The 23,634-nt window shown below is 44.9% G+C and overlaps 1 long non-coding RNA gene across 1 annotated transcript; it reads right to left on the bottom strand.

Moving 5' to 3' along the window:
* Nucleotides 1–6,898: 6,898 nt before the first annotated feature.
* Nucleotides 6,899–10,984, bottom strand: LOC135906982 (uncharacterized). The gene is made up of 2 exons (XR_010565860.2): nt 10,763–10,984; nt 6,899–9,044 (listed from the first exon to the last, which is right to left on the bottom strand). It is a non-coding gene; the product is annotated as an uncharacterized lncRNA (long non-coding RNA).
* Between the last annotated feature and the right edge of the window lie 12,650 nt (nt 10,985–23,634).

Here is a 23,634-nt window from a genome sequence, read left to right on the forward strand (position 1 = left end):
TTATATGCAGACGACATCACCCTGTCTGTGGGTCGACAAGGGTAGTGACGGTAAGATAAAAAACACCTTACAAGCAGCGGTCTCTGCAGTAGATGCCTACCTCAAAGACACGAGTCTCCGACTATCGTCACTCAAATCGGAGCTGCTCCTCTACAACCGCGTAGCTGGCCCAAGCCTACCGGGGAATCGCGCCAATGTGAGGAAACACTCCTGTATACGCAAGCCGGCTCCTGTATTTCCCGAGTCCCGAAGATACGCATCTTCGGGATGCATATAGCAGTCAACGGGTCAAACGCAGAAGCTATCCGCACGATCGAAGGCAAGGTTACAGCGGCTACTCGCCTGATCAAACGCATTACAAACAAGCACACGGGCATGAGGGAGGACAGCGTCATGTGACTCATATACTGTTTCGCAATCAGTCCCATTACTTATTTGGCTGCCTTCCACAAGTGGAATATCACCGAAAGGGTTAAACTCAATACCCTTATACGCAAGACTTACTAGATTGCCTTTGGCCTACCGGAGTCCACGAGCACTGTTCGTCGGCTGCAGCTGTGGGTATACAACACGCTTAAAGAAATGGTGGATGCGCAAAGAGCCTCGGCAATTCGAACACATTTTCCTGACAGCGACGGATCGGTACATCCTGCAGAAACTCGGCTTTAATTGCCGCATCTAACATGGTTGGAAACACACCGTTCCAACCGATATCAGCGACACGCTGATCGCAGCCCCTATCCCTTGAAATATGCACTCCGAACATAACGCGGCCGACGCCAGGCCCGTGCCAAGGCACTGCTGGGCTCTTTTGGTGGGAAGAGGACTGCGCGCTTCGTATTCGCTGCAGAATATAGAAAAGAGCACCGGTTCACGGCGGTAGTCATAGACGTTAACTCTCGGCTTACGCACAGGTATAGTGTCAGCACACGGAATACCCAGAAATAGCGGAAGAGGTTGCGATTGCGCTTACGCTTACCGACCGCGTCTGCGAAGCATTCCTTAGCGACTCACAATTCACAGCTCGTAACTATGCGCGAACGCGCATTTCCTCCGAAACTCTCCAGATGCTAAGGAAAGCTGGTTGGCAGCACTTCGACAGCACCGCAATCATGTGGTTCTCAGCGCACGTCGTCACCTCCACCGACGAGGGCCCCCAAAACATGAACGAGGTAGCAGACCATTCAGCGCGAGAAATGACTCGCCGCGCAGAGTCGGCGTCCCCCTCTTCTAGTTCCGACCTCCTGGTTCGAAACACGTCAGAACTTTTAGGGAGGTACAACGGCATGCCCAAGCATTACCAGTCAGGCAGGGGGATGTTGCCCGACCTCACTGCAAGCTGGAACGTCGGCAAGCAGTCTTCTGACGGCAACTGCAGACACACACCTTCCCGAGTCCGGTGTGATGGTGGTTCGATTTTGAGCGCAATCACTCAAGTGCTCTTTGCAATGTATGTCAGGCAACTAGAGAGACGCTCTCGCGCATGTTGTGGGATTGTCCTGTTATAGCAGCTAAAGTGGCAGTAGCTCCGGAGGGTCATGCGTGGAAGTCGACTACCGCTCTGCGCAACTCAAACCACAAAAGTGGGCACAAGAGTATACAGTCCAGCGGCCTCGAGAGGCGGCGACGAGGCAAGGCCTCGAAGTCTGCTCATGGGAGGCCTGAGCCAGGGTCGTTAAACTTTGCCGGATTCTCTATAAGGTTGTTTCCCTCCATCCATTCTTTGTGTCCGTCCATGTATAAAAATTATCATGAGCAGCAATGGCTCATACCCCCCTAAGCAAGCACGAATGCAATGGCTCATCCCCTTCCTAATACAGATGCTACATGCACTCAGCAAATGGAGGCGAACAGTGCATACATTCATTGGAATCACTCATGCAACGTAAAGAACAGCGGACGTTTCAATAAAGAACAAGCTCAAAACAAGCGTCTGTCTTTAACAGCAATGGTTCATATTCCCGTAAGCAAGCAAAAATGCAATAGCTCATATCTGTGTAAATACGCAAAAAATGAAATGGCTCATAGTCTCGTAAGGTAGAGGCTACAAGCGCTCAGCAAATTCAAGCAAACAGTGCATACATTCGTTGCAGTCACCCATACAACACACAGAACAGCATGTGTTCAATAAAGAACAAGCTCAAAACTAGCATACGAACCACCAATAAAGCATTGCATACCCCCCTGAATATTTGTAGGGGTGGTTTTCCAACAGCTTCACCGGACATCCACTTTCGCAGGACCGGGATGGCGAGCCAACTTCTCTTTTTTTTTTCGGCAGTAAGCAAGTTTTCTTCCTTGTTCCTGGAAGCGGACAAGCTGCGGGTTTGGCTCTGGCATAACATTTCTATCTAAGCACAATGAACCTAATAATATAGCATACCTGCAATGAGCCAGTGTAGGGGCGTATTATGTATGCAGTTTCTCTTGGAATAAGTTTGCGCCCAGTAATGGATGGAACAGGCAACGTAAAGGAGAAAAAAAGAAAGGAGAAAGGAGAAAGAAAGAACCAGGAGCTGACAGCAAGATCGTGGTGCGGTAGCATTGCGTGATCGCGTGAGATTGCATACTGCAAAGAGGATTGACCTTGTCGCGCACAGGCGTACGTTGCGATCGCTACTGTGTTATCAAGCCTTTCGGATGGAAGTGAAGAACAGACAGGAGCCTACTAACGAAAACACAAAGAAAGAACGTAAGCAAGAACTCGCTGCAAAGCTGGTCATGCATATAGTTGCAACAAACAACCGTACGAAGCACCACGCGTGCGCCAGCGGCAAGAATGAGAAAAAGAAACACACACATTAAGCTTGGTGCTTTTTTACAATAGTGTTTGTTTTCCTTCACAGTCTCCTCTTTTCTTTAACACGACCGTATTTTTGTCAAGAAGGGAGCAGGCGTCGGGCGAGACGCACCCGTCTAATAATGCCAGGTGTTTTTCCAAGGCCGCAGTTGGTGATGCCTCGGTGCATCCGAGGTCGCGTTGAAAAAAGAATGGGGCCCGCTAAATAAAAATAATGGCAATGACTGAAACTTTAGCCATTGTGAAAACGTTCAGCAGGAATGGGCGGAAGGTTGTAGAAGTGCCAGGCCTAGCGGTTTCAGAACGAGCTCCGCATATAAAGAGGGGAAAATAACGTAAAAAATGAAATTATGGCACATAGAAAAAGTGGCTTTAAGTGTCTGAAAGACAGACTAATGAAAAGAAAAAACTGAAAAAAGTGCGAGACTTGCGTACATCATTAAAAGAACGAATTGATTCTTTCTCTGTGTCGTGGTTTGCTGAATTGTGAAAAAAAAAGCTAGGGGCACCTTGGTATCACGCATAGACAACTCTATGTAAAGCATAAGCCATGAAAGTGGAAATATGGAGTGCACTTTCTAAGAAGTTTAAAAACGCCGTGTTCATATCTTCCTAGTTCATTCGCTCTCTGCTTCTATCGTAGATCTTGAATAATGGTTACAGATGAAGACTGTGGATGATGTTAAAGATGCTGTCTGTTTACGAATGAAGAACACGGTAAGCAAGCACCTATATCCCACACTCTAAAAACAAAGGGAGTGCCGGGCACTCTCTTTGAGGGAGTAGCGGCTTGTCCCATATTTCACTCTCTTTTCGAGAGTAGATCGACCCTCTTTGAGAGAGAGTAGGTCAACTCCTGTTGACAGAGTTTTGTTACTCCACCGCCAGGGATTGCTAGTACTCTTCCGCAGAGTGATAATACTCTTCCCACAGGGAGTGCTAGTACTCTTCCGCAGAGTGCTAATACTCTCACCGCAGGGGTAATGGCACTCCACCAGACCGAGTACTTCTACTTCCCCAAACAGAGTGCTAGTACTCTTCCCAATACCCTCTTAGCGAAGTCCTGGCCATGCATGCAGGCAGGAAATCAGATCAAATTAGGGTCGCTGATATACCGTTCCCTAGGCGGCTCCTCAGAGTCAGTAGCCCAATTCCAAGCGGCCTACAGAATAGGCGTGAGCAAAGTTATGCAGGATTTTAAAGTCATTTTTCCTGGCTATTTGCTGCCTACCATGAGGCGTGACTGCTCGGAATCGGCCTATGCGTATGCGTCGCGAACGCCACTGCGGACGAAAAAAAGTTAATTAACATTTAATCCGCAATTATCTCCGCACATTTCACAATCAGGAGACACATAGTCTAATTAGAACACAATAGTCGAGGGAATCACATAGTTATGGAGAACCACATTGCTCTATACATCACGTGGATTCGAACCCGCGTACACTCGCATCTATACAATTCAAAGCACACATCCTAACCATTACACCACAGAGCCACCACGCTCAGCCGTGTTGTTTTAGAGGTTATATATATAACAAATGTATTTGAGGAATCGGCTGCGGTGGGTGGAGTTTCTCAGCAGTGTGCTGTGCTGTTGTGTACTGGAATACGTTTGCGTTTGCATCATTTCCATTCCTTGCTACGACTAACGAAGGAATACAACGTAGACGACGACGTGAGAACTATTCACGGCTTGTCGTCACCCCAGGAAAATAACAAATGTGCCGTTCAGCTCACGATCGAGTGCTTTTTCAGTCCATGCATTATATGTTCTCCGAAAATACGCGGATACAAAGTATCGTGCCAACCATCCACGTATGTGAATTTAAGTCACGCGTATACTGGTGAGCATGTCTGTTTATTTTTTCCGCCAGTTCCATTCGTATGTGGTTAACTGCGACGCCAGTACCAGGCATTTCGACGTGCCTCACGCTGCCGTGTAGGCGTTCTTTTCAAGTGCATTAGTTTAAAGTTCGGTTCAGTCCGCTGTGAGCTATTGTCCTGCATTAGCAGCGGATCGCTAGCGTTTTGAAGAGCATGTATTTCAGCATTTGGAGACTGCTTATGCCGATAGCCGCGTCACATGCATTGGCACGCATGTTTAAATGACTAATGTGTCCACTTGTTACGCGTGCACTGCTCGTATCCGGTGGCAGTGCTCGTTCTAAAAGCTTCGAAGACCATCTACATTCATACGTGTGTTCAATATATATGCACAGGATGGACTTGTCGGCTAGTTGGTTGAGCATTTTAGAAGAAACAGCACAACGCATGGACGACGCAAAAACATGGACCACACCACGAAGCACTGGTGTGGTTGCTTTTTTTCGTCCTGGTGTTTGCGCTGTTCCTTCTTGCACGATACACGCACACCACAGGTAGGCAAAAGTTTAGGAGCATAGGGCGTTAACTTTGTTAACCCGTTTCTTCTCAGTGTCAATGGCACAATGCGTTGCCCGGAATTGCGCACGCTTACCCTCATATTCAGAAATGCATCATAACTTGAAGCCCATGCTTGACTTGATCTAAATGACGCAAGCCGTGAACGCACCAAAAGAAAGGCAGTGAGCGTCTAGGGGACGTTCGCACCAGGCGTCGTTTATATAAAGTCAAGCATGAGCTTTGTATTAAGATACATTTCTGAATATGGGGGTTAGTCATCTACTTCTCACAGAAAATGGCGAAGAAACGCCCACCAAAACCAGGCACATTCGTAAACTTAACTAGGCAATACGAAGCTCCATAGAAAAAGAGTGGTATTAAAAGCTTTCAGTATTTTGCTTTACTCCAAAATGGTTGCGCTCTCGTGGCTTCAATGTACAGAGATAGTGCAGCGTTAGCTAAAAAGCATGAATTTCCAAACTCCACGCCAAAATAAGCTTGTAAAATTATTTAGGTGCTAGAATTCAGGGTTTGTAGCGATCCTTGAAAACCCTTTATTTCTAAAATGCCATTTTCAAGGCATTGAAAACCCTGGAATTTCTAGAAGTACTGGAAAGTCCTTAAATTTTTACACTTGGCTAGACTTAGCAGACATTGCCAAGCGTTTTTTTTTCCCTTCTGTGACACTCTTCGCATGTCACAGAGAATTGTCTGTGGAAGTAATAGAAAGAAAGCGACATCGTTAAAGTTGAAATTACAAAGGAGCTGCAGATACGAGTTTTAGGCACACGGAACCGGCGACAAATGTACCTGGAGGAGCAGAAGCAGGAAGCTCAACAGTTGAGGCATTCAAAGAAAAGCCGTGATGAGTAAATCGAGAGCTACAGACACAATAAAAGGAAATTACAAACGACTTGCTTATTTGGTGGTGAAAAGCTGAGGCAACAGATGACATCACATACACTGTCAAACCAGACAGTATTCAAAAACTGCAAATGTTGCAGGCCCAAGTAGTTAATTGTGCTATTGCAGAAAAACTTTGAGCGCTTTTTTGAAATGCTTGCTTGTGTGCGTTTAGTGTGAAAGGCAAATTAGCAGTCTTTCAAATGTTTGAAATCAGTGAAATGCGATTTGTTTTGTTTTCTTTCGTTTGCATTAAAGTTAACGATGCTGTTGAACAAGTTATTGCCTGTCCAAACTACTAAAAAAATTGCACGAGGTCCTTGAAGTTACTGTGTCGGGGCCTCGAAAGTTCTTGAAAACCATTTCATTTTTTTCTTTAATATTGCTACGAACCCAGTAGAACAACTGTCATGGAGTAAAAACCTTGGCTGAACAGGGGCTTATACGAAGAGCACAGGAAGACTAGAAATGCAGTTGTAGGCATGGAGGGCCCTGAAAAAAATGTGCCACATCTGCTTGTCTGCCTTATGTTTCTGCATTGACTATCCCATTTTTAATAGAAGTGCACTTACTGTTCTACTCCAATAAACGCAACATTACCAACTCCAGTGTGGGGCAGTCCTTCAGCCAGTGCAGAACTCTTTCTGTACATCCCTGTCAGCTCTGTCATTTTTCCAGCATTGTAGTACAAGATTTGTTAAACTGGTGTCGCAGAATATGAGCAGTATACTCTTAAATTAGCTGTTTATTTGTATGCACAAGTTCAGGTCCTCAGTTTGGTTGCATGACAAATTGACATACCTCAATAGATACAAGAAAAAATGTTATTAGAGTTTAATAACATCCAAACAGTAATAATCACAACAATATAATGACATACATTTCTTTTGGTACGTATACAGCCCATGTCTTGGCACTGTATAAATTCAACTATACATCGCAAGTACTGTGTCCTGACCACTGTTATTCACATGTGTAAAACCATCACAGCAATTCTTCAACAAATATCACAGTGATTAGTGACATACACTTTGTAACAGCTTTACGTGAGCATAATGTATACAAATGGTCCCTGTGTACCTACACAGGACTAGTGCCACCCGAGTATATTACTCACAGGTGTAAAACCAACAAAGCAGTTCCTTAAAAATATCACAGCGCTTAGTGACGTACATGCTGTAACTCCCTTGTAAAAGCTTAATACAAACACGTGAGCACACAGAAAGCTAGCAGTGCGCCTACATGGAAATACCACCGCCTCAATACTAATTCACAAGTGTACAACCAACCAAGCAGTTCTTCCAAGAATATCACAATGCTTAGTGACATACAATTTGTAACTAGCTTATATAAGATTTATACAAACATGAGAACATACCCAAAGCTATCGGTGCACCTACATGGAAGTGAGGCCATCTGAACACTATTATTTGCAAGTGTAAGCTCAACAGAAAAGTTCGTTATAGTGACGCCCATTTTGTAACCGCCTTATACAAGCTTAGTGCAAGCACAAGAATGCGGAAAAAATAAATTAAAAACTTGCTCTATGAATACACAAACAGATCAACACAAATGGTAAACACCGCTTTGAAGACACGTGACCGTGACAAAGCGCAGTGCTGTGCCGGTTGAAACTGCCATCCACAAAAGTATTGAGCAATGCTTAAACCACACGCAATAAAGTGCTGAAAGACTGCATCTGTAATGTACCTATTTTAATTCAAATTTCTTGAATATAGGGCTCTCTTGCAGATAAGGCATCTGATCCAACTGACCTGATTTTACACCTGCTAAATGCATACAATGCACTCAGGTATAACTGGTAATAATAATTGTAAAAGGCATTTAAAAACTTGATAGTATGATGAAGATGCATGACTAGAAAAGTTCTGTCCCCTTCGTACTTGATAAAAAGGTGTAAGTACGACACATGTTCTTTTTTTCCGCAATTTTTGCATTAATGGACACCCGGGAACCTCGAACCCACAAAAAAAGAAGATACTGCTGTGTTAATAGTGTTGTGAATAATTTTTTGTGAAAGTTTTTTACAGACAAGTTGCAGTCGTTTCTGGAGGTTGAGCTGTATCATGCAAAATAACATGGAAAGTCGTCACATGGGAGCATGACACTACGCCATAATGTTCGTTTCAGTTGACTCTCTTGCCCTACAAGTCAGTGCTCACTGTGACCAGTGATGGAACAGCAGTGATTGTGTGATTTTCATCACACTTCTGTCCTATCCCATCTTTACCAGAGTTGGTGGCACATAGATACCCAAATTTCGATAGTGTTGCTTTCTCAGGTGGTTGTTTTTGATTTGCTCAATATCAGTTGGCACTTCAGCTGCATCAAACTTCTTTTTTACCTCTTCAACAACAACATAAACAACAATCTTATGACACCTGTGTTGTCCTTCTAGTTGCCTACAAAGAAAAGTTAATCTAGCAACAACACTGACAGTCTCTACTATCTTCTAATGGAGAAGAGGTGTGTCCCACCATGTGTTCCACGTTGTTGTCGCTATGTGGGCTGGCTGGGGAGGCAACAACTGTAATATGTTTGCATATTCTAAAGTGATGCTTGTACTGTGTTATAACAGCTAACTTAGTCTTGCACTTGCTGCACAAGAACACTGGCTCACAGTCGTGGTGAAAAGCTTTTGTATGTTGAGCAAATGAGCTGTATGCACTACAAAAAAAGTCACAGTGATAGCACACATGTTGCTCTACCAGGCCTGGTGCGGTTCCTTCTGACACTGCTGCTGATGCTGACACACTGCTGCTTGCCTCGTACACTGTTGCAGCTGCAGTAGACATGGCCCTCTCTGTATCTATTGCTGCCGTGCCACCTGTCATGGTAACTTCAGGTGGTATCGGGCTCACTTCTGCAACAGAGATGTCGTTTGCCCCTTGAGGGCTCTCGTCATCAGGGCCAATAATTTCGTAGGCATTGTCTCCTGCATCGAAGAACCAATAAGAACAGCCTGAATTAATAAACATAGCTCTAAAAAGTACGGACATCAAAACTTAACCACAAGCTTTGCACATCAGTGACCAGCTAGGCTTAAGGAATAATACTTGCAGGAGGAGTTACACAATTGTGTGCATACATTACAGTTAAGTCTCATTAGAAGAGATACTCAAGAGGCACGGGAAACATGTCTCTCGAAACCAAAAATTTTAAAACACTGAGGAGCCAGACTAGATCACCTTATTATGCATCATCACTAAAGTATGTTTAAATATATCTGAAGGAATAATTGCTCAGGGTGGCTTAAAGGGCCCCTAAACCACTTCTTGATTCATATGACATAACTCTGACACGCCAACTCATATTAGCAAATGCACAGGCATGTCCAAAACAATAAGCGTATGCAAAGAAGCGCCCTCGCAATTGTAATTCCACACAGCGGCCGTTATATTCGATGCCGATGCATAACTAGCTGCTCGACAATTCACCGAGTTCGTAGACATAAGCATCCTTTCAGTTTCGCACCATGCACGAAAACCGCAACAGGAGACAAAACCAGACCTACCTATAATCACACCATTTCAATACATGAGAAAAACAGTTCAGTCTTAGGGATAAACACTGTGAGAGCGATTTAGTGCGCGACGGCGACGAGCGACAAAACGGGCCGTCGCTTGAACAGATGGCTCGGTTAAGGAAATCTAGAAATCATCGCTCGTCGCCCAAAAGTGCTATGAGCGACTAGCCAATAGCACGAAGCCGGAACTAGATGTACATCGCTCAAATACTACCGATTGTAGCGCGGAACGAGCAAATGATTCAATTTTTATACGTGCAAGGATAAGAACCAACGGCAGGACCTCCGGAAATATTTTATGCTACTTTTTTAGTAAAATACATCAACGTAAATTACTAAAGCACGCGTCACGCGTGATTGCAGCCCTCATGCCGGCAACACCGGGGAGGCGTCGCTCAGTATCGTCGCTCGCACGGAGTACGACTTGTAGGCGACGAGCGAACGCGGCAGCCATCTCCATCGCATCGCTTGTAGCTGTCGCGCGCAAGATCGCTTATATGGGGTTCATACTCTTTTCAGCATAAAACATGGATTCCTCATGCGTTTTCAGTAAGTTCAAGATAACGCGCCCAACTGACCTCTTGCAGCATGCAGCTGAATGCCTGCGGCAAAGTTTCTAACTAGCACTGGTGCTGCACGTAACTTCAGTGGTCGCAGATTCCCCCTGCGTGAGACACCGTCAAGCGCGCGGTTTATTTATAAAAAAAGCATGCTGCCAGCAAAATGACGCCTTCTGTTATGTGATTCCTTAGTTCAACAGCGTTCCGTACACAGTAGACTGCTAAACTGAATAAATTCAAACACACAAAACGCACGCTAATCACGCTCCGCATAGGCTCGGAATCACGGGCTGGTGAACGAACCATTTTAAGCTTCCTCTCGCCTGGAGTCTTATTGAACATACCATAGTTCTGGCAGCGTTTGCGATCTTTAAAGCTCTTACGGACAACGGCAACGTGATAAAATCACATGCAGTTATCGCGACGACTGGCTTTTTCGATTGACATGGAGAGACACAGCGCGTATGCCTAGTCCTTTGTCAATCGCGTCGGCTAAGCGCAGCGACGACTTCCTGGCGATAGCATGACATATACGGAGAATGTGCACCTAAGTTAGAATTCACTTACCGTGGAGGATTTGCTGTTATATCCAAGGCATGACGAACGACTGTCGTGTTTTCGTAGCGACGCGAGATGGCTGACATACGATCTCCGTTGGCTGGCCTTCGCGGCGGCGGTGCAGCTCGCTGTACGGATCACCTTTCTCCGGTGCTGTGTTGTTCCGCGATCTTGAGGGCGCGCGCGCGGTGGAGCAAATCCGAGTGAAAAAGTAGAGCGCTCGCTACGCGTTCCTTTGAACTGCGGCGGCCTGTTCTCTTAGAAGCAACTGCATGTAATAAAGCCACAATTAGGTTTCTGGCCTCCTGTAACAAAATCACGCCGGACAGATGTCCTATTCTGCCGTCTAAGAATAGGACACACTTTTGGCACACATAACTTCTTACACCCGGGAAACGAGCCTCCAACCTGTGGTAGATGCGGGGAGAGGCTGACCGTCCTCCACGTCCTACTGGAGTGTCGGGAAGCCGAATCCGAAAGAAAAAAACATTTTCTCTTAGCATACCGGCACCACATCCCCCTTCATCCTGTTATGTTACTTGGCCCAGAACCACTCTTTGACACCAACGCCGTCCTAGGTTTTTTGAAAGATGTTGTGTTGCATATTATTAGCCCCACACGTTCGTAGCGCTTCCTCTCTTCAGAGGATGCCGCTGCGATAATTATTTTGAATAGCACATGCCTCTAGGCCCTTGTGGTTCAAGGGCTCTGGCGAGGCAGTAGTGCTGTAAGCAATTTAACATCTCGCATATTTTAAACAATGCATCATTCCTTTACGATGGATTTTAATGTTCATAGTATTCGTCATTAGTCATCGCCATAATTTTATAGCACGTAGATTTTACGCACTTTACAGCGACTATTTTTAGGCCACTTTACAGCCAAGTCACATCTTCCATAATACATCGTTAACATTACCACTTGTCATGGCGCTCTTTGGCCAAACCTGGCCCTTGCGCCACAAAACACCACACAGCATCATCATCTTAGAAGCAAAACGATGTGTTCATTGCTCAGCGTGCATGAATGATACATTGCCATGTTCGGGGCCAGCCACCTACAGTTGAAGCAGAAGATTACGCTACGTTTTGTTCTCTATTGCCGCAAGAGTAGTTCTACTCTCTCTCTCTCTGAAGGGGAGAGTGAAAAGCACATTTCACTCTCTCCTTGGTGACAGAGTGAACAATGCATTTCACTCTCCTCGACATTTTGCGAGAGTAAAACGACGCTTTGAAGAGTGAACCGGCCGCTTCACTCCCGCGATACCCTTCCTAGTTTTTAGAGTGCAGTAGATGACCAAGTGGTAATGACATATTATAAGGGAAAAGAATAGAGCTACGACTTGAGAATATGTTCTTGCAATCTTAATGGATCCGCCTCGGGGTAACTTGGGGGCTATGCCATTGCACTGCCGCACTCGAGAAATGCAAAAATACTCGCGCATTCGATTTAGGCACTCGTTAAAGAGCCCCAGCTAATCAAAAATAATACCGAATTTCTCACTCCGGCGTGCCTTATAAGCAGATTGTGTAAATAAACTATATATATATATATATATATATATATATATATATATATATATATATATATATATATATATATATATATATATATATATATATATATGGTCTGCTCTGGGCTATCGTCAGTTCCACGTTGCTCCTCGCATTGGCAGGACGTGTGTTGAATGAGTTCGTGAGCCACATTTCGCAATGTTGCGAACGCGGTTTAAATCATGAGTCCGGGAGCCCAGCGAGGCGCGAGGTAATGCTACCTCATTTCTCTCCCATTTTACCGCTAAATCACCACAGAATATTCTTTTAAATAATGATGCTGACCTCTATACTATAGCTGACTGCCTTTATGAGCTCTACTTCAACCAATATTCTCCCTTTCTTCCTGGTTTCACTACCGCGAACGTTTATTTCGATGTGTCAATTATCCTTTAAAGCCCTTAATGGGCCCTAACTTTCCACTAGTGTCGTAGGGATAGCGTTGTCTTTGTTTCGTTCTCTACACAAATCCACCCGGCTAGTTAACGTCGTACAGACCAACCGAAGGTTTAGATGGAACTGAACAAAGATAGTGAAAGGTCAACGCGAGCGCGGTGTCCATGAGTGATCTACATTGCATCGAAAGAGGGGCATTCGTAATCCCAAGAACACGACTTTATAGGCAGCGTCCAAAGAGACCTCGCGCTATAGCTTCACGATAGCTCCAGCCCTCAAGCGTGTGCATTAAAAGAGTCTTAAATGCAACCGGCTGTGCGCGAAAAATTCGAAAAAAAAGAAAGTATGTGGTTCCGGCTGTTAACGACCTTGCTAAGCAACGGAGACCTAATTGCGTCCTTCGCTGAAGGCCATCGGGCTGACCAGCATCGTGGCGCGTTCGAAACTAAATGCGTGGAAAGCGGCAACGGAGCGCAAGTGCAAGTGAAAGATTAAGATTACTATTCAGCGAGGCGGACCGTGCCGCTCACTGGCAGTGACAACCGTGGCGGAAGTCTGCACTGCGCGGTCCACCGCATAGGAGGCTGTGCAGCACAGCCTGCTTCTATGCCGTTAGACGTATGCCGTAAGATAAGTGCTATTTCGGCTGCTTAAAGATAAAGAGGCTACAAAGATGGTTAAGAAATGAGAGGAGGAAGAAGAAAGGAAGAAAAAGCAGGCAGGTTAATAAGGACGTGGGTACAGTTTGCTACCCTACACAGAGAGAAGGGGTTAAGGGATTGAATAAAAGGGAAGAGTGCAAGAAAAAAGTACTTTCTGTGTAAACAAGTGCGGTTGACGGCTGCCCACCACGCCTGCAATCGCTCACTGACGCGAGTCGATTTCCTAAATTGGAGTAATGCCCGCTACGCTCTGTAAGCCTTGCGGCGCGTGGGGCCGTAATACAGAAATTTGTGCCTCTCATGATGGTCTATAACCTAGCCAGCTTAACGCTCTCCAAGGAACGTGGCGTTCGACATTCTAACAATTCCAAAGACACAACGCGTGCTCGACTGCCTCTTCAAGGATTCACTGTCAGAATCGATGGCATCTGACATTCTAATTAGGAATGTCTATAGGCTTTCGTAAGAGCCATAATCAGAGGCGGCGGAGTAACGTTGCATCACTTGAACACATGAGGAAAGAAAATACGCGAGTAAACGAAACGAATTAGCTGTCATGCATACTTTACATTTCCCGGCCTTTTAAATTAACCGAACGCACTCCGAAGCGTAATTTGCATTCTCCAGCGTATCAGCCTCCATTATCTCGACAGCCACTCATGAATTCAGTAACAACAGAAAGACACTGGATGTCCTCCATGGTAGCGGTTATTAAAAACAAGGGTCTAAAGTTGTGGACGTACACGCGTAAACAATCTAGCTTGTCGCTCTAAATGTATTTCGGAATGGCGGATACATAAGAAGAACGCTATTCTGCAACCGCATCCCGCGACGCTTCCGACTTACTTAAGGACACAGTGCTTAAAATGCATACAGAGTTGCTTCTCATACAGGCATACCTTCCCGTAATCCCATGTGATAGCTAGGAAACTTCACAAACAAGTGGGAGGAGTACATGTCGTATTGCATTTCGACAACGATCAGTGCTAGCGCTGCGGAGCGCTAGCTATTCTAACCAAGGAGGCGATTAGAAGCGGCTCTATAGGCGTTGAATGAGTTATTTGACAAGCGGTTAGAGTTGTGCGCTTTACGTACGTTCTACTCTAACCTTTATTTTATAAGGTACTTAACACAAACAGTCACTGCATGTTCCGTTAGAAAAGCGAGCCCTCAGCTGTGTTGACGCTGATTACCATCGCACTGAGCGACCTTTGGTGTATTCTCGATCCAGTTTGTGCTGAGTCCCATTTATACAGCATTCACTACTTAAGTAGACTAAGAAGCATTAAAGTATAAGGGTGTTTATTCTTCTGACACGGTCGAAAATGCTTTTAAATGTATCCAGAACCACGACGTCTTATACGACGTCGTAACGCGCCATACTAACTTTTGCTTTTATTAGGTATGATAAAAGCAGTTTCGCAAACGAGCGTCAAGAAAGAACTGCTTTGAGCGACAAAGCAAATGTAGCGGCAAGGATTATTCAAGCCTCTTGTGAGGTGAGCTCCACAAAGAACTGAAGTGGCGCAACACCGCTTCTCTGAAGAGTCTGTTGTCCTCATGAAGCACTCTTGTGAATGAATTCCCAGACAGCGCTCTATGGGCGAGGCTGTCCGCCATCTCGTTGCCTATGATACCTATGTGCGAGGGCACTCATTGGAAACGTATGGAAAAGCCTCTGATACGAAGATTGTGCACCGATCGTAGGGAGCTAAGACATAAGGCATCAGTAGGGAACCCATGCTCCAACTTTTGAAGGGCACATTTTGAATCTGTAAGAATGACAACAGGTTGAGGCGTACAAAACCGTAGTTTCTTTAGAGCTGCCTCAATGGCAACGCTTTCGGCCGTTGTGGAGGACACGACTGCAGTGAAGCGAAGAGACCAATCATACTTCAAAGAGGGAATGTGAAAAGCAGCTTCACTAGATCCTTTGATCTCACAATTAAGCCATGTGTGATCAAGGGTCTCAAAAGAAACCAAGCGACGTTACTGCTCCGCATTCGCTCGTACCCCTGCGTGGATGTATAAGACTGGCCTGGCGTTATCACTATTATGTTCAACGTGTGGTGTGTGCGGTGACATAGAACATTACCTAATGTGCTGTACTTGTGCATAACGCGGAAAGGAGGGTGTTATTCGGGTTCCTCAAGAAGACAGGAGTTCCTCACTGTTCTCTTCAGGACATTGTTTTCCTGAGCGGGAACCGGTTGTGTAGGAAGGAAGTCTCTCGCATTCTTTTAAATTTCCTACAGGACACGGATGTGGCCTCCACATGGTGAAGTGAGGAGTGACCATTTATAATTGTGAGGTCTGTGTCTGATTATGTGATTTATTTATTTTAAGTGTCGCTACGATGGAGCAATTGCCGGCAGCAACTGCAAGGCTGATTACACCAGTAGCCTACAGCAACTCAACTCAACTCAACTCAACTAATCACGCCTCTTCGCGAAAAAAAAAAAGCTGAAGGCGACATCAACAGCCGTCAGCTGAGATAACTGTACGGAGAAGGGTTGGGCTTCTCTGCCTTCGTTAGTAAACGATGCTGTCAATTTCCGGATCGCCCGTTCGACTTCGACGACTCCGTAATTGTGAAATGCTGCAACACGAACAGATTTTCATCAATCAGTGAATCGGTTGCGAAGCGTTGTTGCAGCGTTGCTGTATTTGCGATACGCGTAGCATCGCGTCGGGGCGCACCGAATGGAGTGCGTTTTTCTTACTGTGAACGCACGACAGTTACAGCTATCAGGAGCACACCTACCAGCGCGGCCTGCGTCGAAACAGGCACGCTGTGCCAAAACACACACAGAATAAGCGCTGACGCGAGAGAAACATGCATTTATCTGTTCAGCCGGCTTATGACCGACGTATCTAACTTCAAACATGCTAAAACTAGCAAGAAATCTCGACGTGTTTTCACGGAAACACTACCGGATCCGTCTAACGTATCTGTAAAGAAAGTTGGAGGGAGACGTCGGTTGCACCTTCAGCCACAGTCTATTAAAAGTAGCTGGGTCTGCATTATATAGCAAAAGTATCGAGATATCCAAAGAAACTTGAAAAATTCCCTCATTCAATGGCAGCTGACACTCATCGCATCAAATAACAATTCAACTATTCACTCGTCGTCTGCTGGTTAAAGTGAGGTTTGCTACCTAATTAAATAGGGTACCGAACTATTTAAACCATCGTGCTCCATTGCTTTTCTTTAAGGAAGCAGCTATGAAGCTGGCAATTATATATTGGCACCTGAATATCAGCCTCAGTGAAAGTACAATCACGCCTATAGAGACACTCACCAACAAGGTACTGTTGTTTTAGCTTGCCAAGAACGACAACTGCCGCTCTTATATCACTAAAGTTAGAGAGAATAAGAAAGAAACCTTAGGAAGTAATTCCGTACGAGACTGACAAAGAAACTAGAAAATAAGTTAAAGACCGTGCAAAGAGCGATGGAACAAAAAATGTTAGGCGTAATGTTAAGAGGCAAGAAGAGAGCGATATGGATCACAGAGCAAATTGGTATAGCCAACACTCTAATTACACGTTCTAATTACCCGACATTCCAGTGCTCGTGTGTCCCCCTTCACTGTGTCCTTGTAAATTGTGCGCGCTAAATATTTTACTATGAATTCGTACCAACTCGACCAACTATCAATTCTGCTGCAGTTCAATTATAATTGACACTAAGAGAAAGAAATGGAGCTAGGCAGGTCATGAAATGTGTAGATTAGATAACCGGTGGACCATTAGGGTTACAGAATTGTTGCCAAGGGAAGCGACGGGCAGTCGAGGGCGGCAGTACACTAGGGGGGGGGGGGGGGAGTGATGAAATTAAATTAGCAGGCGCTAGTTGGAATCGGTTGGTGCATAACTGGGGTAATTGGAGATCGCAGGGAGAGAGAGGCCTTCATCCTGTAGTGCACATAAAAGGCTAATGATGATGATGATGATCACGACGATCTCGTACACTCGCGATTTATTAAGGTGGCAGCCACAGACGTTTCATGGGACGAAAATTTCACCGTCTTCCCTATGACACCAAAACTCAATGGACCGAAATTGGGGGTGGAACCCTGGACCTTTAGTGGCGGTCGAACCGACGACCTTTGGTATTAACTACGGCTAAGTACACTAAGGCGCAGTTCGTGAAGACAGGATTAAGATACTCAAACCCTCGCCCTTTGGTGGGATCCGAACCCACGGCTTGTGGCGTTAATTAAGACACTCGTACCCACGACCTCTCGTCGGAGTCGATCTCTCGGCCGTTGTTGGGAGTCCAATCCATTGGAGATATGATCAAACTGGCCATATCTCTAAGTTGGATTCCAATTGACATCAAGAAGGTCGAGAGTTGAAACCACTACCTTTTTAGTCTTAATTGAGGCGGATTTATTTAAGGTACATTTAATTAAGATACAGTTAATTAAGGTGGTCGAAGCCACGACCTTGGGTGGGAGTGAACGCACTTGAAGATATAAGGAAACCAGCGATGTCTCCAACTTCGATGCTATTTGACATCGTGAAGGTCGAAACCGCGACTTTTGGTGGGAGTCGAACCCTCGATCTTGGGCGGGAGTCGAACCTACGACATTTGGTTCTAATTAAGGCGAAAAATGAATGTCTCGTGAGCGCGTGGGCTTTTACATTTATATTTTACATCATTTACAACTTCGTAACGCCTGAAATAAATAATTCTGTAGACATTACAGAGGGCATATTGGTTTATATTCGTATAACGTGGACAAAATCGGCATTAAATTATAGTACGGCGTTCTAGATCATACCGCTATTGGGTGGACAGGATTTTCATAAAACTAACACTGCGACAAAATGGCACGCAATTTTTTTAAATGCTTCATTTTATCGTTTGTAATTTGCATAAATGGGAACTGTGTCGTTATTTTAATGCGATTAGACCTATTTGGAAACACCCAGTTTCCGGTCTGTCTGTCTGTCGGTCCGTCCGTCCGTCAGCGCCTAACCTGTTTCATACCAACTTGGGTGAATGGATAGTCCATGGTAAAATAGGTAGAGCATGGAGCTGCTCTGCTGAGGCAACGGTGTTCGAAATCAACCACCAGACCAACATGGGTTACTGGTATAGTGACAGTCAGTATGTGCTGCTCTTGATTAACCTCCTTCATGTCAATTTGGGTCACTTGGTATGTCTGAATATATTGGGCATCGCCGCGGGCGCCCTTCGCAGCCACGGCGCTAGACGGCGCAGCATGTTCAGAGGGAAAACATTTAGAGTATACGGGTGAAAAAAAAATTGATCTCCAAACTGCGCTGTGAAGGTGGTTGCACAGGGAAGTTGTAAACGACAATTAGAACTATTACCCATTGCGACGTAACTTGAAATTATTCACATACCAACATTCACATGCAATTTACCTAATTATTATCCAAAGACGTTTAAACTCCTTGTGACTTGGCTTGCGCCGCTACTTCGTGCGCCTATGAAGAGTGGACCAGAAGGGCACTTAACTCCGCTTTCGCCGAGCTTCGTATTCACGCTGCTTTTCAGGAGTCCTCACTATACGTGGCCTTCCCATAGCACTGTCACAACACAAATAATTTGCTTGGCGGGTTCTTCTTTTACGCACGAATGTGTAGTAATTGTCCAGCATCGTCTTATGGGTCGTATGCTAAAATTGCCGCTTCCCTGCAACTGCAGCTTATACAACCGTAATCTTTGCCGGGAAACGCTTGCGGTGACCGTTTTGTGCGATGGCGAGCTTTCTGGGCTTTTTTCTTACCCCTGCACGGCCGGCACCACCGTTGCCGCGGATGGATGGATGGATGTTCTGAGAGTCCCCTTTGGAACGGGGTGGTGGGTTGCGCCACCAAGCTCTTGCTATTATGCTGCCTAATGTCCTACCTAGGTTAAACAATAAAAAAACAAAACACTATGAACTACCACACCCAAATTTTCTGATCCCCTATTGCAAACTGCGCAACTGCGAACTGCGCTGTACGTCTCTGTCCTTTGTCGTTTCCGTACTTTTCTTCCACCAATCCTCCAAGCACCTCTTACTAATGCCTACTGCGGACATGTTTACTTTTCCACTGCTCTCGATGAACCCAAGGGCTTCAAGGAAGCCAGTGGTGCCCAAATCGACCGCTGGGTAGACGTCTTCACATTCTAATAAAACATGCTCCTTTGTTTCCCTAGCTTTACCGCAGCAAGCACATGCTTGTTCTTCCTTCTTATATCTCGCTTTATAGGTGCGTGTTCTAAGGCATCCCGATCTCGTTTCGAGAAGTAATGAGCTTCCCTCTGTGTTAGCATAAATGGTTTCTTTCCTGATTTCGTTTTTCCTTTAACGTAGTTACTCATGCAGGTTTCTTTTCCATCGCCGCCACCCATGAGATTACTTCAGCCTCTCTGACTTTCCGCTTGACCTTCGTGGATTCGCGGAGGCAAGCGCCATCTGGTAGTGCTGCAAGGAACCCAGTGGCGCACGCGGCGCCCCCCTCCCGACCTTTTTGCCTATGAACCCGACATACCTGTTAGCAGGTGAAGCTACACAGCTTCACTGTAAAAACAGAGAAGATATTGACACGACCGCATCCGTTTCAAGCACAGGCAGCGGTGCAAGGTAGATAAACAAATTTTCTGTAAGATAAAACAGATTAAGGAGATGTATGCGAAAATGCGACAATGAAAAGCATGCATAGCACACCCGATTAACTCAAGCATGCACGCTAGGTGTCTATTTGTCACCGCCGCCCCGTTTCAACGGGAAACAAATAAATCATCATCATCATAACCGTCCAAGCGGACCTCGTGCCCATGGCCAGGGGTGGTGGAGTACTCCACCATTTATTCGTCCGAGGCATCGGAGTCTTTGAAGTTCTGGAACACGCCACTTGCTTCTTTATCCATTGCCCTCTCTTCGTATCCATGACTAACGAACGAGAGACTTCTACTGCGCGTGACAGTGCCCTGCATTCGACCAGTGCTGGTGGTAGTGGAGCAATGGATACTTCCTCCTAAAGTGCATCTACACGTGTGTCCATGCTCCTCTGGTGCGGCGTTACAATATAAATGATATGAATAGAGAAAATTAACACATCGAGAGAGAGCGTAAACTTTATTTTCAAATCAATTATATTTGAGTCCGGCGTCTTTTTAATGGCTCTGGGTACCCGCCGCCGACGCAGTTCCGAGACTTTGTCTCGAAGCGGCTTCCTCGGCTCGCTGGACGGCCCAGAGTTGTGCACATCGAGCTCTTTAAAACAACGCTCTGAACGTGCACATGTCATAACTCGTTCTCTGTCTCGTCGTATCATAATAATAATAATAATAATAGTCATCAAACCATACAAAACGCATCATTCGCATTTACACACTCTTCATAGGAAGTATTGTTAATCGCCATAATGTCGCCAATCATATCTAAATGATGAAAGCACCACCATTTTTTGTCATGTAAAATAATTGTGAAATTGATGATTTGGTATCTTTTTATTACCTTATTGCAAAAATTTGAGGACTTAAGGAGAAAGTCACCTTTCAGTGCTGACGAGAATTCGCATCAAAATAGATCACCTTTATTTGAGTTGACTGAGAGACTGCCTAATCAGTGCGTTACGCACATCGCATGTATTTGGACACAAACGTTTCGAGCTGTAGTTGCTCTTGATGTCGCTTCGATTATGAGTCTTCACAGGCGTTCTTTTGAATCGTCAGAGCATGGCCACTGAAACAGTGGTTACCAAATGACCATATTGTCAGTGCTAAGTCCATTTGGCCAAAGTTTCTCACATGCTATTCTAGTTTTACCAATATGTAGCTTAAATGCAGTACAGGGGCCCTATAACGTAAAACTATTCCAATATGTTTCTATTCCAATTTCCTGACGTCAAATTTGCGTAACCACCGACGCAAGCACCGGGCGGTCACCCATAGGGTTGTCTGAAGAGACCAATCAAACGCTCTCCTCGTTCATAGGAGGTCCCTTTTGTTTGCTTGAAAAACGAATAACATTGCCTGCACTGAGCGGCTTGTTGTATCTAATTGGCTGACAAGAGGCGAGGAGAACGCTCAAGTGGAGAGGGATTCACTGGGGCAGAGCTAGTGCACTGAAAACCGATAACCGGATGAAGAGGGTGGTGCCGGCGTCTGCGATTGGTCGGCTTTCCCTTACTTAGATTGTGGTGGCTGGTCGAAAATCGCGGCGGAATGCAACGGAAGCTTAAGAATGACGCTAAAATTGTCCCTCAGCAAAGAAGAGTTGTTAGAATGAGGTAGTAAACGTGTCGAAAGTGCTTAAAAACGTTACACGGTCACGCAAGAAGTTTTATTGTACGCAAATACACCCATGCTCTCCAGCAGGTATGAGTAGCCAGCGTCTCAGCGATCGGCGGCAGCTATCTTTTATTCCTTTCGGAACGGGGCAGCCTGCGGCTATTCCGAAAAAAATTCAGTTTTGTTCGGCATATTAATGCATCTTTATCGCGTACACGTCACTTTGACGCGGTGAGTTCGTGCAGTTTTGTGACGTCGTGTGACAGGCAGGTGAAGTGGGTGCAGCCCGAAAACTTTTTACCAATAGCCGAGGGCTAATGTCGAAAAGGGGTCGAATCAGAAATAACTGTTTTTCTTTTTTCTGTCAAATCATGCATAATCAGTGTGCACACATCATATCAGATGGGGAGGTATTGCGGTTTTTGTACGTCAGGTGACAGACAGGTGAAATGGGGGGTGGTCGAAAAAAGTTTTTGACCAATCGCGGAGGGCTGATAGCAGAATTGGAATAGAAAACTTTGGAATAGTTTTACGTTATAGCGCCCCAGGGAACATCACAATATATCATCCTTTAGTCGAGCAAGATAAGACGGTGTGGCTTTTTTAAATGACGCCAGAACCGTTCAATAACAGAGGCGAGCTTAGCTGTCTGTTTTTTTTTCAGCTTATCTGATTTAACTTTCTTGCATAAAACACGCTTTGCTACATGTGTTTTTAAAAACGCCATCTGATGACGCAGTATGACCAACAGCAAATAAGAAATAATACCATCGGCGTATTATTGCGCCTGGTACGCTGCCGACTTTTTTTGCTCAATGCGAGTGATTAAGTATGTTTGAAATTATCCGAGGCACGTCGAACTACTCAAGGCCAACAAGAAAAGAGATTGTTTTAACTATCAAAGGATGACCGCTAAATAGGCTTTGCTTTTGAAACTATGACTTTTTTATAACCGGTGGGTGTAACCAGCAGTGGTGATATACATATAAATGCTTTCTTTGCGTCTGCGAGCTAAGATATTACCGCATGCCTACACGTGAGCGCGCGCGACTTCAGTATTATTCTGGACGCCGAATCAATTTTTCTTGAGAATCTGCCCTTTGCCGTATGCTTTATCAGAACATTACGCAAATACGAATCAGCAATGCTAATCAGCTGCAAGAAGTCAACTATGACATCCGGCCAACGAGCAGACCAATGAAAAAGTCTGAACGGAAACTTTTTTTTGAGCGAAACGCATACAAGATAGTCTTGATGTCAGCAAGACTAGAGCGAAGGCACCAATGCCCATAGAATTACTAATATCACCGAAAGATGTACACAAATTCTGTCAGTGTAGCTTGGTGCTGGCATTGCTGCCTCGCTGTCATTGCATTTGAGTCCCGAAGGTTTCATTTACCAGGCTGATACCAAGCACTGTTACATTGACTGTAAAATACGCGTCCTTTGGTTGTGACTTATTCTTATGAAGAACGCAGTTTAGAATTTGTCCTCGCTCTTTGTTTATTTTCTGATCGAAACATAGTAAGAGTCCTACATGGCTATTTCTTTTCTAGCAAATGGACAAATAGTCAGTCCCATCGGACAAAGATGCTTCTCTGAATCTTACTCGGTAGTGTTGTTTCCTTTACGTGTTTACACGAAATGAAGTGACAAGCCAACCACGACATGTCAAGATTTCTTGCGACAGCCGCATCTTCGTACTCCTGCACCAGTGCCAGCATCAAAATTCCATTAGTCTTTCTTTCTCTCTTTTACTCTTTCATGCTCTCTATTTTTCTCTGATATTCTATTTCTCTATTCGTTTTTTTATATATTCGTAGCTTTGCTGATGTTAGGCTCTTGAAACCTAATTTTATCTTATAAGAGCCAAAGTTAGTTTCCAGTGACTATAGCCAAAAGTACTTTCGAGAAAATCACTTGTGCTGGTATTGAGTAGGGAGCGACAATATCGCAAATAACTAAATAAATAAATGAATGAATAAATAAATAAATAAATAAATAAATAAA

Source organism: Dermacentor albipictus, chromosome 1, assembly GCF_038994185.2.
Source record: "Dermacentor albipictus isolate Rhodes 1998 colony chromosome 1, USDA_Dalb.pri_finalv2, whole genome shotgun sequence".
NCBI classification, from domain to species: domain Eukaryota; kingdom Metazoa; phylum Arthropoda; class Arachnida; order Ixodida; family Ixodidae; genus Dermacentor; species Dermacentor albipictus.